This window comes from Vanacampus margaritifer, chromosome 1, assembly GCF_051991255.1.
Source record: "Vanacampus margaritifer isolate UIUO_Vmar chromosome 1, RoL_Vmar_1.0, whole genome shotgun sequence".
In the NCBI taxonomy this organism is placed as follows: domain Eukaryota; kingdom Metazoa; phylum Chordata; class Actinopteri; order Syngnathiformes; family Syngnathidae; genus Vanacampus; species Vanacampus margaritifer.
The window spans coordinates 60,212,403-60,227,716 of record NC_135432.1 but is presented as its reverse complement, the minus strand read 5'-3'; the positions used below and the strand labels follow the sequence as shown (position 1 = coordinate 60,227,716).

Genomic DNA, 15,314 nt, shown 5'->3' with positions numbered 1-15,314 from the left:
GAAAATAAAAAAAAAATTTGATTTTGAAAAAAATGTATTTTTGTTGTTTCATATTTAAAAACATTGCATTGCGATGTGTGATCATCTTTGATGATGAAACTGTCAAGCGGGTCACACTGACCCATGAACATTGTTAAGAAACGTACAACAGGAGGCTATTGTGTCCACTAATTTATACAATTCTTATAGTTCATTTTTATGTCATTCATAAAAAAGTGGAATTCTACACTGGTTTGTGATGATACAAAAAGACAATAACTCATATGAACGTTTGTTGCATGGTGAGGCAGTTAGCCAGCAGAGTATTTATTTTGTATGCAATTGACTGAACTTGTGTATTTTAATGTTTTTTGGACCTCATTCTATTAACAGTACATTTGGGAGGGGGGATAAAATGTCAATGACATTTTGCTTTTTGTTTGGGTTTTCTGCAAAACTTATTCTAAAAGAAAGAGCAACTTTGATCTATTTATCTTCTATAAACTGATCCTAACAAGTATCGCAGATGTGCTTATCCTAGCAGACTTTGAGGGGGAGGCAGTGTACCCCCCTGATTGGTCGCCAGGGCACATATAGACAAACAGCCATTCACAACTAAGGACAATTTAGAGTCTTCAATGAGCCTAACATGCTTGTTGGTGGAATGTGGGAAGAAAGCAGAAGACCCAGATGGGGAGAACAGGCAAACTCCACACAGAAAGACAACCGTCAAACTCAGAATTTGGAGGCGTACGTGGTAACCACGACATCACAATGGCGCCAGGAGAAAAATGGAACGAGCCACAAAGTACCTGAAGCAGACATCGAAATGCAAACACATTGGAAGATCCTGTGGTCGTTCTATTACTATTTGCTTAACTTGAGATGTATCTTTAGGAGTTAAATTAAGCAGATGGTGAAGACACATTATCCGTGCCCTTGGATGTCACTCATGAGAAAAATCGGGTTCAAAATCAGTTTTTTTCCTTGCAGAATTATGAGGCAAAAATCAGCAAATGATTGTGTCAACATCCTGTGAGGAAGCGATTATTTTTTGTTTTGCTTGTGGCTTATGGGGGATGATCATCGGTGTCATCAGCCATATCCTTGTTTTGGATTGAATTCAGTAGTACTGTAGTGTCAAGATGTGATGTAGCCACGTCCTTGCAGCATCAATGGGATTTATCGCTGTGACGCAATGCAGTATTTTGGGTTCCTTGCTCCGGATGCTCTCCGAGCTAAAGCCTCATATTTTTTTATTTTTTTTTAACATTGCTATCATCGCTGTGGCTTTCATTAACAAGGAAATTACTCGCTTGTATGAATCTGCATATTTGTGTGTCTCTGCTGTGGATTCCAAATGGAATTCCACTCACACATTTCAAGCTCAACTCGTCGATGTCACCGGTCCTAACTTGTTGACATTCTGTGAGCAAGCAGGGGGCTGGCGAGGGGGGGGGGCGGGGGGTGGGGGGGGGCAGCGACGATGGAGCAAAGCGGGCTAATGCTGAGCAGAACGATACAGAGGGGAGGCAGCTGCGTATTCGCCGTTTCATCTCGAGCCGAAGTTCAGGCGAGGACACGCTCTCACACTCACTGCCTCGGGATGAGCCACACTTATTTTGGAAGGCAGCAGACAGGAAAGAAGGGTGTATTTCAGTCATAAAAAAAAAAACGGCACCGCATAAGAAACAAGTTCTGCAATATCACAGTGAGGATAAACCGTCCAAGCCAGGCTGCAGTGTTGTAGTTAAGACCACATAAACGAAGTAAAGACTGAGGCAATAAGTACACTTGTGTGCAGGCATTGTTCAAATTTGCAACATGAACGTAGTTGGTTCTGTCCATTCAAGTGAGATGAACCGCACTGCACCAGAGTCACCCTCTACCCCAGCGGTCTCAGGTAGTTTTTTTTCACACTTGTCCAAATGAACAGTACTTAAAGAGAGATCACACCAAAGTTTGTTTTAACCAAACCAAAGTGTGAACACATAGTCATGACCTGACTTGACTACATCTACATAAAGGTTTTCATGATGCTTTCTTTTGCTATTTTAACACTGGTCTGTGTTTTTGGTCCATGCAAGTGTTGACATTTGAGGCCACCTCTGCCAGCAGCCGTAATTTGCTCGTTTGGTATACAATGAAGTTGATTGTACTGACATTTAATAAGTGCAATCACACCATAGTTCACTTAAAGTAAACCAAAGTCACAAACTGATTGATTATATACTTGGAATTTCCGTTCTAAACCTAGTCTGCATCTTTTGTCTATGTGGTGGTCTCGCTTGAGATGAACTGCACCAGACGTTATTTGCAAGCGGAACAAGACCTCACCGCAATTGCACTGAAGTTCACTTTATCTTGACAAGTGTGAACACAACTAAAGTCACAGCCTGATTATATCGCTTACGTTCTGGATTTCCCAGTGTTTATTTTTATTTATTTTCACCTAACGCTGGTCCGCCGTCTTTAATTCTTCCAGTGTTGGGACTGAACTGCACCAGTGCTTGTGACAAAAAGATCCATTCCATCCATCCATCAATTTCTTCCACTTACCTGAGTTTGTGTCACAGGGGCAGCAGCTTATGCAGCGACGCCCATGCATCCCTCTCCCCCTAGCCACTTCGTCCAGCATTTCTGAGGGGATCCCAAGGTGTTAACTTGCCAGTCGAGAGATATAGTCTCTCCATCTTGACCTAGAGACTCCCTGGGGCCTTCTCCCAATGCGACATGCCCAAACACCTCACTAGAGAGGTTCCCAGGAGCCATCCTAATCAGATACCCAAACCACTTCATCCAGGTCTTCTTGATGAGGAGGAGCAGAAGCTCTATTCTGAGCCCCTTCCAGATGACCCGAGATTCTCCCAATGCGACATGCCCAAACACCTCACTAGAGAGGTTCCCAGGAGCCATCCTAATCAGAAACCCAAACCACTTCATCCAGGTCTTCTTGATGAGGAGGAGCAGAAGTTCTACTCTGAGCCCCTTCCAGATGACCCGAGATTCTCCCAATGTGACATGCCCAAACACCTCACTAAAGAGGTTCCTAGGAGCCATCCTAATCAGATACCCAAACCACTTCAACCAGGTCTTCTTGATGAGGAGGAGCAGAAGTTCTACTCTGAGCCCCTTCCAGATGACCCGAGATTCTCCCAATGTGACATGCCCAAACACCTCACTAGAGAGGTTCCCAGGAGCCATCCTAATCAGATACCCAAACCACTTCATCCAGGTCTTCTTGATGAGGAGGAGCAGAAGCTCTATTCTGAGCCCCTTCCAGATGACCCGAGATTCTCCCAATGCGACATGCCCAAACACCTCACTAGAGAGGTTCCCAGGAGCCGTCCTAATCAGATACCCAAACCACTTCCTCCAGGTCTTCTTGAGGAGGAGGAGCAGAAGTTCTACTCTAAGCCCCTTCCAGATGACCCGAGATTCTCCCAATGTGACATGCCCAAACACCTCACTAGAGAGGTTCCCAGGAGCCATCCTAATCAGATACCCAAACCACTTCATCCAGGTCTTCTTGATGAGGAGGAGCAGAAGCTCTATTCTGAGCCCCTTCCAGATGACCCGAGATTCTCCCAATGCGACATGCCCAAACACCTCACTAGAGAGGTTCCCAGGAGCCGTCCTAATCAGATACCCAAACCACTTCCTCCAGGTCTTCTTGAGGAGGAGGAGCAGAAGTTCTACTCTAAGCCCCTTCCAGATGACCCGAGATTCTCCCAATGCGACATGCCCAAACACCTCACTAAAGAGGTTCCCAGGAGCCATCCTAATCAGATACCCAAACCACTTCATCCAGGTCTTCTTGATGAGGAGGAGCAGAGGCTCTACTCTGAGTCCCTTCCAGATGACCCGAGATTCTCCCAATGCGACATGCCCAAACACCTCACTAGAGAGGTTCCCAGGAGCCATCCTAATCAGAAACCCAAACCACTTCGTCCAGGTCTTCTTGATGAGGAGGAGCAGAAGCTCTACTGAGCCCCTTCCAGATGACCCGAGATTCTCACTCTCATCTCTCAGGGACAACCAGCAGAGGAACCTCATTTGGGCCACCTTGTTCTTTCAGTCACAACCAACATTTTGTGACTAAAGGTGAAAGTGGAAACGTAAACTGACCAGTAAATCAAGAGCTTCGTCTTTTGGTTCAGCTTTATCCTCAGCGCAACAGACCAACGCTGAGTCTGCATCACTGCATGCGCGGTGCCAATCGACGTGTCGATATGCCACTCTTTCTTTCTTTCATCTACTTTAAGCAGAACCTTATCCCCGAACCTACATCCATAGGCAAGCAATTTGGCGTATCACTCAATAGCAACTGGTGGGTCGACGTTGTGACGTCATATTCGTCCTAACATGGCACCATGCCTTAAAATTGGTCATGGGGATTATTTTGCCAAATGCGAGACTAGACCCCAAAATTGGATTGCCAGATATTTATCAAACTTCACAATATTGCTCCGTTTCTCCTTCGATACTTCGTTATGGGCCGCCAGAAGAACACGTTAACTAAAATCCCTGCCAAGACCTACCGTAGTTAAAATACAAACAATTCCAGCATCAAGACCCACCCAAAAGTGCCCCGAGACTGGTACTGACACAAAGACCAATCTTGAATACTACATCATTGGTTGGGTGTTCTCACAGTTTACCATGGATATGTAGGAACCATAAGGGAAAGATTTTTGGGTTGGTGGTGAATCCCGTATGGAGTAACACATCAGAGGCAAAGAAAATCGCTAAGAGAAGGAGTTCATCAGAGACATGGCAGCTCGTCCGTGGTAATTGTCTTGACACTTAAATGGCGAAAAGGCTACAGGCCCGGGGGAGAGGTGGCCCCGAACATAATGGGAGGCATGTCATGAGAAGCGGGACGTATGTAGGGGGCTTGGACGTGCTCTGCATGGGAGTGGACATCCTTAATTGTTAGCTCCTTTTCTTAGTTTTTTTATTACTATTTGAAAACATTCATTTTACCCCAATAATACTCAAAACATATGAGCATTATAATTAAAAGGCATTTAATGCGGTTGACTATGAAAATTGCACTTCTAAGTAGCCCCCCCATATGTGTTGCATTAACTAATCCCTGAGGTTTCCCTAAACTTTATATAACCTACAGTATCAGGCTGCTTATGGAAATTGGGGGGGGGGGGTTGCTAACCTAAAAAAGCCCCCCCGCCCCCCTCTGTTTTGAATATCAGCCCGAGTGCTTGCCCTTGGTCTAATCAACTGAAGAGCTGTTTTGTGAGCGAGAAACCACGGTAGCCTCTCACACAAAATCAAACATCAAATGAGAGGAAGAAGAAATAAAGAAGTAAGCTAATTCATTTGCAACAGCTGACCTAGTTGACAGGAGAGTTTAAGGAGGCATTTGTTGTCATTTGCTTTTTGTGGACATCCTTCATTCACACAGAAGGTCGCATTGCTGCGCTCCTTGAATGCCTCACAGTAAATTAAACATGAAAGGATAATTGATGACCAATCACTTTTACTGTGAGGTTAAAACTGCCCAGCGACAGAGCGGTTTTGTTGAAAAAGGGATAGGGGCATGTTTTTGTGATTTGCGGCAGCTGACAACAGTAAGACAGGAAGTATTTCCTAGAAACTTGGGACTTTTACTGGAAGAACACTAGACAGCATGATGACTCACTTCAGTTTGGCTGAAGTGGTTCTGATTTTTTGTGTGTTTTTTTTTAATGCACGAGGCTGCTGCTTTCTGGCTCATTTTTTGAGTTATCTATTTATTTTGTCTCGCAATTACATGCATTCTCCTGCTGTGCCAGCAAATGGGAGCTGATCTCGTGTGCACCCTTGAAGTCTGATTGGCATTAAGAATGACGGCCTTCTTCTTTTCCAGACAAAACAAAATCAGCAAGACATTCATGGAAAACAATTACACGCTGATTGCATTTTATTTGTTTCTTGCTTGGATAAAATTGTCCATTTTGAAAGTTCTTCAAATATTCTGATGTAAAAGATGTTGCCTCCTAGTCATAGTTTAAGAATTTGAGTTAAACAACATGATGGTATGAAGGAGGACAATTAAGTTCTGTAAGTTACACTCTAAAAACTGTTGGGTCAAAAAAAAAAAAAACGACTAAGTGGGTCAAAACAGACCCAAACTTTTGAATTATTTATTTAACCCAAAAAGGTAAATAAAAAAAAACAACAACAATAACAAAACAAATTTTTAGGTTGTTGTTTTTGTTTGTTTGTTTGTTTTGCATTTTGGCAGTTAGGGGTTTGTTTTGTGCCTAATTCATTTGACCAACCTTTTGAGTTTTTTATTCATCCCAAAAAGTAAGGTCAAATGAATAAACATCAAAGCAACCCAATTTGTATGCATTTTGGGGGGGATTTTTGTACATAATCAAAAGAGTTGTTTTATGGTTTATTCATTTGACCCAAATTTTTGTGTGAATTGAATAACCCAAAAAAATGGACAAGTTGGAAGTGAATAACCCCAAAAAGTTGGGTCAGCCCCCTTTTGACCCAAATTGGGTTATTTTTGACCCAACTTTTTTTTTGGCGTGTAGTAAGGTTTTATTTATACAGCACGTTTTAAAAAAAACAGAGTAAACAAATGCACATGCAAATTTGAGAAAGAAAGCTTAATAAAGAAGATGAACATGTGGACAAAGTAGACAAGGTAGTAAATACAGGCACAAGTCAACCAGAATAAAACAGAGCATGGGAACAGGACGTTTTTAGGTGTCGTTTAAAACAGTCCAAGGAATTAGCAGATGTAACAGATTGGGAAAGATTATTCCACATGTGTTGGGGGCAAGGAATGAAAATTCGCCGTCACCTCTTTATTGCGGTTTGTACCAAGATTTGTGTGTCGGGGAAGTCGTGAGGTGGATGATAGGTCATGTAGTACTTTACAAGTAATCAACAGGATCTTGTAGTTTATTGTGAATTTCAACCCAAAGCTATTAGCATCTGACGCTAATCAAATACATAACTTGATGGACTCACAGATTAAAAGAAAGAAGAAAAAAAATCCTTCGAAACCAGTGCGGTCCTTGTGCTTCCCGGGGCTGGGTTTCAAATCAAGGGCTTAATGTAATTCTCAAGCACAACAGGATTTGTGTTAGTTCCAGAGGGGGTCATCGAGGTTAAGAGCTGTTAAGTAGTAGTGTTTAAATCCGTCCTAAGCCAAACCACCACAATGCAGGGCCCCCACACTCCTCTGGACTCATTTCACCTTAGGGTGTGGTGTGGACAATCCGGAAGGTGGAGCAGGAAGATTTACACAAAGCGACTTTTCCTGGAGAATTTTGGCTATGTTAAATTACACCTCAAAAGTTTCAAAGAAGGTTGTCGATTAGGGTTTGTACATTACGCCAGAGATTCCCAACCAGATGTGCAGCAATTAACTGTCCAATTTCCTTTTAAGGTTCCTGTAAAGTGAAATACGTGAAACAAAGGCGCTCAGTTCTTATAAAGTTGGGGAAGGGTGACTCAAGCTGATGCCAAAGTGTGTCATCGGGCACTGCTGCCCGCCCCCCGAGAAAAAAACAAGGATTACTGAAATGGTGAGAAACAGTTTAACTATTAGTCCACGAATTGTTCTCTATTTTTGTATTTTTCCAGCAATTTGTTGTAATTAACCACGCAAATTGTCTCAGCTTCTAAATAAGACTCTTACTTCTGAATAATTTTCTCGATTATTTTAGCCATTATTTCTTATATTAATCAATAATTTTTGCATTTAAGTGTATAACAAACCTTTTTTCTTTCCCCGATTACTGTTTAATTAACCAAGTAGTACCGTTTAGTGATTTAAAATATATTTTTTTACAATTAAGCAATATCACACAAGAGGGTTTGATGTTTTACTTAGCAACATTTCTTGTAACACCGATTCAATTATACTGGTTTGGTCACTGTTTTGTAAAATCGCAAATGTCTTATTTTTGATTAAACACAAAAGATAATCAGTCTGTTTTCATACAGGACTGCAGAAATCAGAGAGAAAATACTGCTGAGAGGCTGAAATCAGAGGATTTGGACAATTTTAAGTTAGCAGTAACAGCGCTAAATTATTATTCCATGTTTTAATAATAATAATAATAATCAATTAGTTGATGAATAATCGATTCATTTTGACACCTCTACGTCAAAAAACAGACTTCTTCAGACATAGGTGTCCAGCATTACATCGCTGAGGTACTATGACCTGCTTTCAGTGCTCTCAAAGGTCAATGTGTCCTAATGCATCGGTTAAGAACATGACGCAGGGCCCCCTGTTAATACCACCACAATTGCACGGGATGAGATGGGAAAATTAATCAATGGTAAAGCTCTATATGTAAAGACTGTAAGGAACCCCTGATTAATATATATATCCACATGCAAAGACAGACACGCATCATGAGATGAGCAGGTCGTAGGTCACAGGGTCCAGAAACCGACTTATTTAGGGCACAAATGTCTGCTTTGAACACTTACAGATTATGAAAGCATATCACTTATGTTAACCCATTCAGACCCGCATTTTTTCCGCTGGGCCATTTAAAAAATTTTTTTTGCTGATTTTGACTCTTTTCCCACAAAACAACAACATGGAAAAACAATTTTGGGGTTATCTCGTGTTTTTAGTTGTTATAGTGGACGCCAGGATAATATGGCTGTAACCTGGGGTCTATTTCACAAAGCAGGTTTAGTGAGAACCCTAGGTCAAGAAACCCTGAAATGTGGGAAACTCTGCGTCTTACGTTTTAGAAAGGGAGGTACCTGAAACCAGAGGATAAGAGGTAATTCTAGCCTTTTTCCTAAAAAGAGGTCATTTAAGCTCTCGGTCAGTTACCGTAGTAACAGTGTCCATGAATCTAACCTGGACGGTAGCAGGTTTTTCACAATGGATCTGAATCGGGGTGTTTTTTTTGTACCCGCCTCCTGTCATGTCCACACATGACATTTCATGTCCTCATTCATTCAGTCCGCTGTGTTGACTTTTTTCAAATACACCTACACAGTCTATAGCGTTAACCATGCTTAACATACAAATGACATACAGTTTTGCAACCTAATTGGAATTGTGTTGCTTTTTTTTCCTTTTCTTTTTTCTGGAGAGCTCAGTATTGTTCATTCGGTAATTTTACCGATTTGACATGTCATCATCATTGCTCTCTCTTTTTTAATTTTTTTTTTATTATATTTATTTATTTATTTATTTTTAATTTTGTATGTGAATTTGCATGTGTGCGTGCGTGCCTGTGTTTATTCATTAGTTCACCTAAAACCTATTAAACTATGGAATTGTGTTGCTAACAGAGGCAAATATATGTATTATAAAAGTAGCTTACAATGATATCAGAAGAATAACTATTGTCTGGTTACTTGACTGGAAATAGTAAGGCATTAGGTTAGTTAAAAATGAAAATGCGCACATTTTGGAGTAACGCGATGGATGAGACAAATCCCAAGACTTGGCCAAATCTTTCTTCTATTGTGCACTGATCCCATCATGGCAGAAGAAGACCTCCACATCTCCAAGACATTTTTTGCATTCATCAAGAAAGGCGATGTTGACAAGACTCGGCGCAAAGTACACCAGCAACACAACGTACTGTGTGGTCCGTCTCCTTGGAATGAATTGTATCGAAACAGAAGCAGCTTTGTAAACATCCTGAATGCATCGTTGGCAGTGTATCTTTATCTTTAATTCCTTGGCAAGTTACACACTGTCCCTATGTTATGATGTCACTCTTTTTTTTATATGAATTAGCTCCTGTCTATACACCATGTGGAAGAAACAGATTTAACAATCCGAACCAGAATCTCACACGCTCGAAAAACTTTGACATTCTTTCTCTTCTAGTTTGCTGTGTTAGGACCCTGATAGCATTAGATTTACGATGGCCAAAGTGACTATTAAATAGCAATAAGAGTTTTCTGAATGTTGTAATTAAATGGTAGATAATGTGTCTTTTCGTTCAATAGAACTCTTGTACGTTCCAAGGAACTTTTCGGAATCTGGGATCCCCCGTGGTGGTGATTATTTGCCCAGTGCAGATTTACCTTGGATGAACTAAAGTATTTGGCTGTGGGTAGATGTGGGTGAGAGAGAGACAGAGACAGAGACAGAGAGACAGAGAGAGAGAGAGAGAGCAACACTAAGCAGGCTGAGAAGCAAGAGGCTGATTTATAATTAGAGTGAATGTCGGTCCAATACCCCTGCTGTTCTGCTGATGGCTCCATTGCACCGAGACGTAGCTTTTCCTCTGTGATCTTAATTTGAATTCTGCAGCACGACAACACATCTTTCTTTCACAGTGTACACACGGCCTTAGATGTCGCATATGATGAAGACTTGAGCACCGTTCTTTAAATTTCGGACGCGATTTGGTAACCCTTAATCCAATTGAATATCAGATTCAAATGTAATGGAAATATGCAAAGTAGTGTTTGGAGGCAATGCGGGAACACAGAACGAAGATAGTTCTGGTCAAGAGCATATTGATCAAGTGATAAAGTATAAAATGAGACATTTGGTTTTAATACAGATTCATTTATGGCTTTTTTTTTTTAAAAATATATATATCGACTGCAGTTGCAAGTTGATGAAAGATGGTGCACTGCAGCATGCAAACTTCCAGCCAGAAGGGAGAATGTGTCTAATTTTGATGAGCGCCCCTAACAAAAAGAAAAAATGAAATAAAGGAAGAAAAAAAATGCTTTATCATTGTCATTCTAACAGTGATCATACTGCAGAGAAATTGATGTGATGCTTTTTGGGCAGAATTACATCATCGCACGATTGGGATTTTCATTTCCAAGTCAAGCAGAGGTTTGATGGTCATTAAATGATTCAGATTATTAGAATGTTGTTCTTTTTAAGGTTTTAGTCTTCATGGGAATGAAATTTCAGCATAGTGAGATAATGAAGATATTGTTGGATAAAGCATTTTGTGAACAAAAGTTATTATAATTCGCAAAAACAAAGTACGTAAAACTAATATTGTTAACGAAATCAAATAAAAAAAATTGATTGTTATTTTTTTAAACAGAAAAATAAATTTCACATTTATTTTACATTTTATTTTTAACAAAAACTAACTCTTATAGCGAAAATGTCCCGTTTTTTTCCCTCTGCCTGTTAATTATAATACATAAGCTTTTGGGCTCAATTTTTAACGCATTTATTTCGGTTTACTGCTCAGCCATGCAAGACAAAAAGTCGAACAGTCACCCGAGAGTCGGGCGCCGAGGAATGATGTCATCTGGTGGCAGCCAATTAACAAGTTACACCAAATGACGACCCTTGTAGGCGACGAGCCTGCACGTTTGTCATGGCTCTCACGCTTTAGTCACTTAATTCAGCCTAAAATGCAACACTAGGTAACTGGTCTCTTTTAAATTGTAATTATGTTTATACATTGCAGTTTTCCATCTGCACAAGTGACACATTTCTTCAAAAAGTTTTTTTTCTTTATTTTCAAATATAAGTAACCCAGATAAATGCAGGCTCAGACAGACACAGTCGGTCGAATCTGTCAAAAATCAACAGGCACCCCCTTTGTCTGCTCCAAGAAATAATGTGTGCTGTGGTGAGAACCAAAATTCTACCATGATGCTACTAATCTGTGTTTCTGTCTTGTTTTTTATGATGTCATCTAACCTCTGTTTTGTAGTCAAGTCAAGACACACAGACAAGATGACTAATATATTGAAAAAAAAAGTTGACTTGGTGTGAGGTATTCAAGTTATGCTCTTTTTTTTGTGGGCCTTCCTCCATATACAGACAGAACTGTGACATGAAAACGACCTTATGGATGACAGTGATTCTTCTACAATCAACACGAAAACATCATGATGGAAATGCTGTGGCTGATATCCAGGCAAACACAATAAACAATAAATTACAGACGGCATCCACTTAATTGAACTCAATTCAGACCACCAGTGATTGATAGAACCACAACTATTTTACACTCAACAGATGCATTAATGAGTTTGCCTTTCAAAACAAAAGTTACGTTTCAGTCCGCAACATAGAAAATAGCTCACATTTCTGTCCCATTGCCTGCGCTCCAGCAATTGCAGTTAAGAATGTGGTTATAAGTCAAATGTTTTTAAAAGAACGCATGAGACTACAAAACGACGTTCCATTCTTCCCATCGCTGGCCTCAAATCTCACGCCGACATTAAAAAGAAAATGGCACTCCATAGCCCATAACAAAAAGAGAAAATCATCAAACCTCACTGCTCACGAGGGAGTGACGCTTATGGCTGGTAAGCAGCTGAACCAAGCTCGTGTTAAATTGTCTTTATGTGAGATATTGCATCGCATCATTAAACTTATTACACCTAATATTTGATAGTGTCAGTCTAGGCATCTTTCCTTCTCATTAATTTGGAAAAAATACGGCTGTAACCATGTACACTCAACCACTAAATCAGGTGCACTCTCTGTATCGCTATCTTTTCTAGGGTTTCGGGTGTGCTGGAGTCTATCTGAGCTGACTTTGGGCAAAACACGGCGTACACGCTGAACTGGTTGCTAGCCAATCACAGGGCACATATTGGCAATTAAGAGTCTTCAATTGGGATAGACGAGTACCAATACAGTCAAGGTATCTAATATATGATATCCGATATCAGTATCAGGTCGATACACTGCCTTATTTCATGATATTGGTACTCACGACGGTGGTCGATACAGTGGCCATTTTACTAACAGGAACTAGGAATTAGAAGACTAGAAAATAATTATTAATTTCATGCCATTTAAAAGCAACACTAAGGAACTTTCAGTTTACGTTGATTATGGCGGCGCCAGATGGGCAAAAGCGGTATTGTTATGCCTGAAGGAAGACCACATTTCCCATGAGGACAAGCGCATTGTGTTGTTTTATTAGCTCACGCCAGCGGCTGAAAGCCTGGCCAATGTTGATCCTTGACTGTCCTTATATCTGGGTAGCTTCCCTCTTTCTTTTTGGTCTCCTTAGACAAAACTTTTTAGTTGTTTTGCAACTTCTGCCAGGAATGCAGTAATCGTGCGTCTTTGTAACGAATGGTGAAAGGGAGGAAGTGACGTATGCCATAAAGCATTCAGCACATTTGTAGTTTTTTGTGTGGCAGTGTTCCTACCATCCTCCTCAAAGTTGCTTAGTGCTAGTAAAAATGATACAGACTCAGGCCATGGCAAAAGTACCATTCAACTAGTTTTAAGTCGATGTTTCATCAGAAGAGATATGAAAATATTTTATTAAGGTTGAAAAGTTCCTGAATGCTACTTTAAGAACAAAATGTATATTGCATTATATAGGACTTTCTTTTAAATTATGTTTTTTTTTTTTTTTAATGTATCAAAGATACTAGGGGTATCGGCACTTGTTGAGTCCTCATACTGGTCTCGGTCTAAAAAAAAGTGGTATTGAACATCCCTGCCGTGCATGTTTTTGAAATATGGAAGGAAACCGAAGTAGAACGCGCAAACTCCTCACATTATGGTTTGAGCCCATGACGTCTGCAAATAATTTATTATGTAAAAGCACAAAATGGATCACATTAGAATGTGCAATTGTACCTGATGTTTGAGCCCAAGGTTCATTCAAACCTTAAACATGCATGATGCAACATCTCAACCAACCCGGGGTTTCACGGGATTAGCAACTCTTAAGCAAAAGCGCCCTTGTTGTACAACACTGTGCTCTCTCGAATGTTAGCGATGTGATGGGGGGCGGGGGGTGGATGTGTAAAACATACGAGGGGTCAAGTACAGAGCATGTGCGGTAGCATGGAAACCATACGCCGAGGGCAAGGCAATTCGGGGACGTGCACCCAATGGGACCAGTCAGAAAAACAGCTTGCATGTGGGAGGCGAGCATGCCGTATAGTCATTAGCGCGGCATGCTGGACATTTTGTACAATACTAACAATTCTAAGCTAGTGCAACAAGCAAGTGTTAGGTATTAAATACAAATCTGTACAAACAACAAATGTCCAGATCAGTAAGTCTAGAACAGTGGTCTTTTCTTAGATGGAAAAAAAAAATGGTGGCGCAACAACCACAACACCATTCTATCTTACTATCTGATGTAAACTTTTGAATATCATATCCAATTCCTGTAAACCTAGATGTGGCAGTTAATTCGTCTATAATGTTGGGTAGCAGGCACAATAATAAAATATTCTACACAGTCCAAAATACCAAAAAACAATAGCCGATCGATACCCGAACCTGACCTTATTTCAAGGTATTGGTACTCAGCAGCTGGTGGCTGTTTTACAATCAGGAACTAGAAACTAGATATTAGAAGAATAGAAAAATGCCATTCTATGAATCAAAGGTACTAGTGGAATTGGTACTTCGTATCGATATCACTAGATATCAGTACTACTACTGGTATCAGTCTGAAAAAAAAAAGTGGTATTGAACATCCCTAATCCCATTGCTACTACTAATGTTATTTACATTTTATATAATTATTTTAGGTGAATGTGTTTTATACTTGAGTTCATACACAAATGTTAAAATAAGTTTTGGTGGGTGATAGACATTCCAGACAAATAACGGTTTCATGAAGTACAACTAATGTTGAATGGTAGGCATTATTTTTGACAATAATTATTGTTTAGCCATTATTTCAAACAAGAATTCTACAATAGGTATAATATGTGGGTCCCATTTCCCAAATATCATATGTGCACCTGGCATCAATTATTTGCTCAAATTTCCCATCAGATTTACTCCCTATCCTCTTAAATATTGGGTGAGTCATATGTATAATAACCTGTATTTGACAACAAAACTTTACTGAAAGTATGACTTCACTATGAGCTACTGTGGTAGTTAAAGGCACGTACTTACGTTCACATTCCGGTTACGTCATGACTCATTGCCGTAGGAAATTAGCTCTGTCGCGTAAAGCGAGGACAGCTGTGTCAGTGCTTAGTTCTCTGCTGACATTCTTCTGTATTGTGGACACTGGACAGCAATGTCCACCTTTACCTGTGCCTTAAAAAAAAAAGACAAATTATTCCCTTTCATTTTATTAAATTACAAGCTAATTTACACGATTTGGTAGCATATATTTGAGATAGAGGTTGGCTACCGATTATAGAGACAGACAGACAGATGTGAAAAGATCCCTAAACAAATTGAATTGAAATAAAGCTAGTAGGAACAGAGGCGAGAGCTCATGAAAAGTGCTGATTAGATTACCCTGCTGCGGCTGCGGGGAGATTTTGGGCTTGTCACTGCTACCAACACTGCTTCTCTCCTCCTCACCTCAGGTGCCCTCTGTACGTCTCCAAGCGGAGTGACACTACCCCCTGTCGAGTGGTGGCGGGACTGCATTGGCCGTCTGCCT

The 15,314-nt window shown here is 40.5% G+C and overlaps 1 protein-coding gene across 7 annotated transcripts in view; it reads right to left on the bottom strand.

The window, feature by feature from the left end:
- Positions 1–15,314, bottom strand: part of dio3a (iodothyronine deiodinase 3a) — a 46,128-nt gene extending 30,814 nt beyond the window's left edge. For 5 of the 7 annotated variants that reach the window (XR_013291300.1, XR_013291301.1, XR_013291302.1 and 2 more), the window contains exons 1-2: positions 15,167–15,314; positions 14,813–14,959 (exon numbers count right to left, since the gene is read on the bottom strand). The gene's annotated coding sequence lies outside the window, so the exon portion shown is untranslated. The other 2 variants (XR_013291303.1, XM_077559067.1) reach the window with 2 other exon arrangements.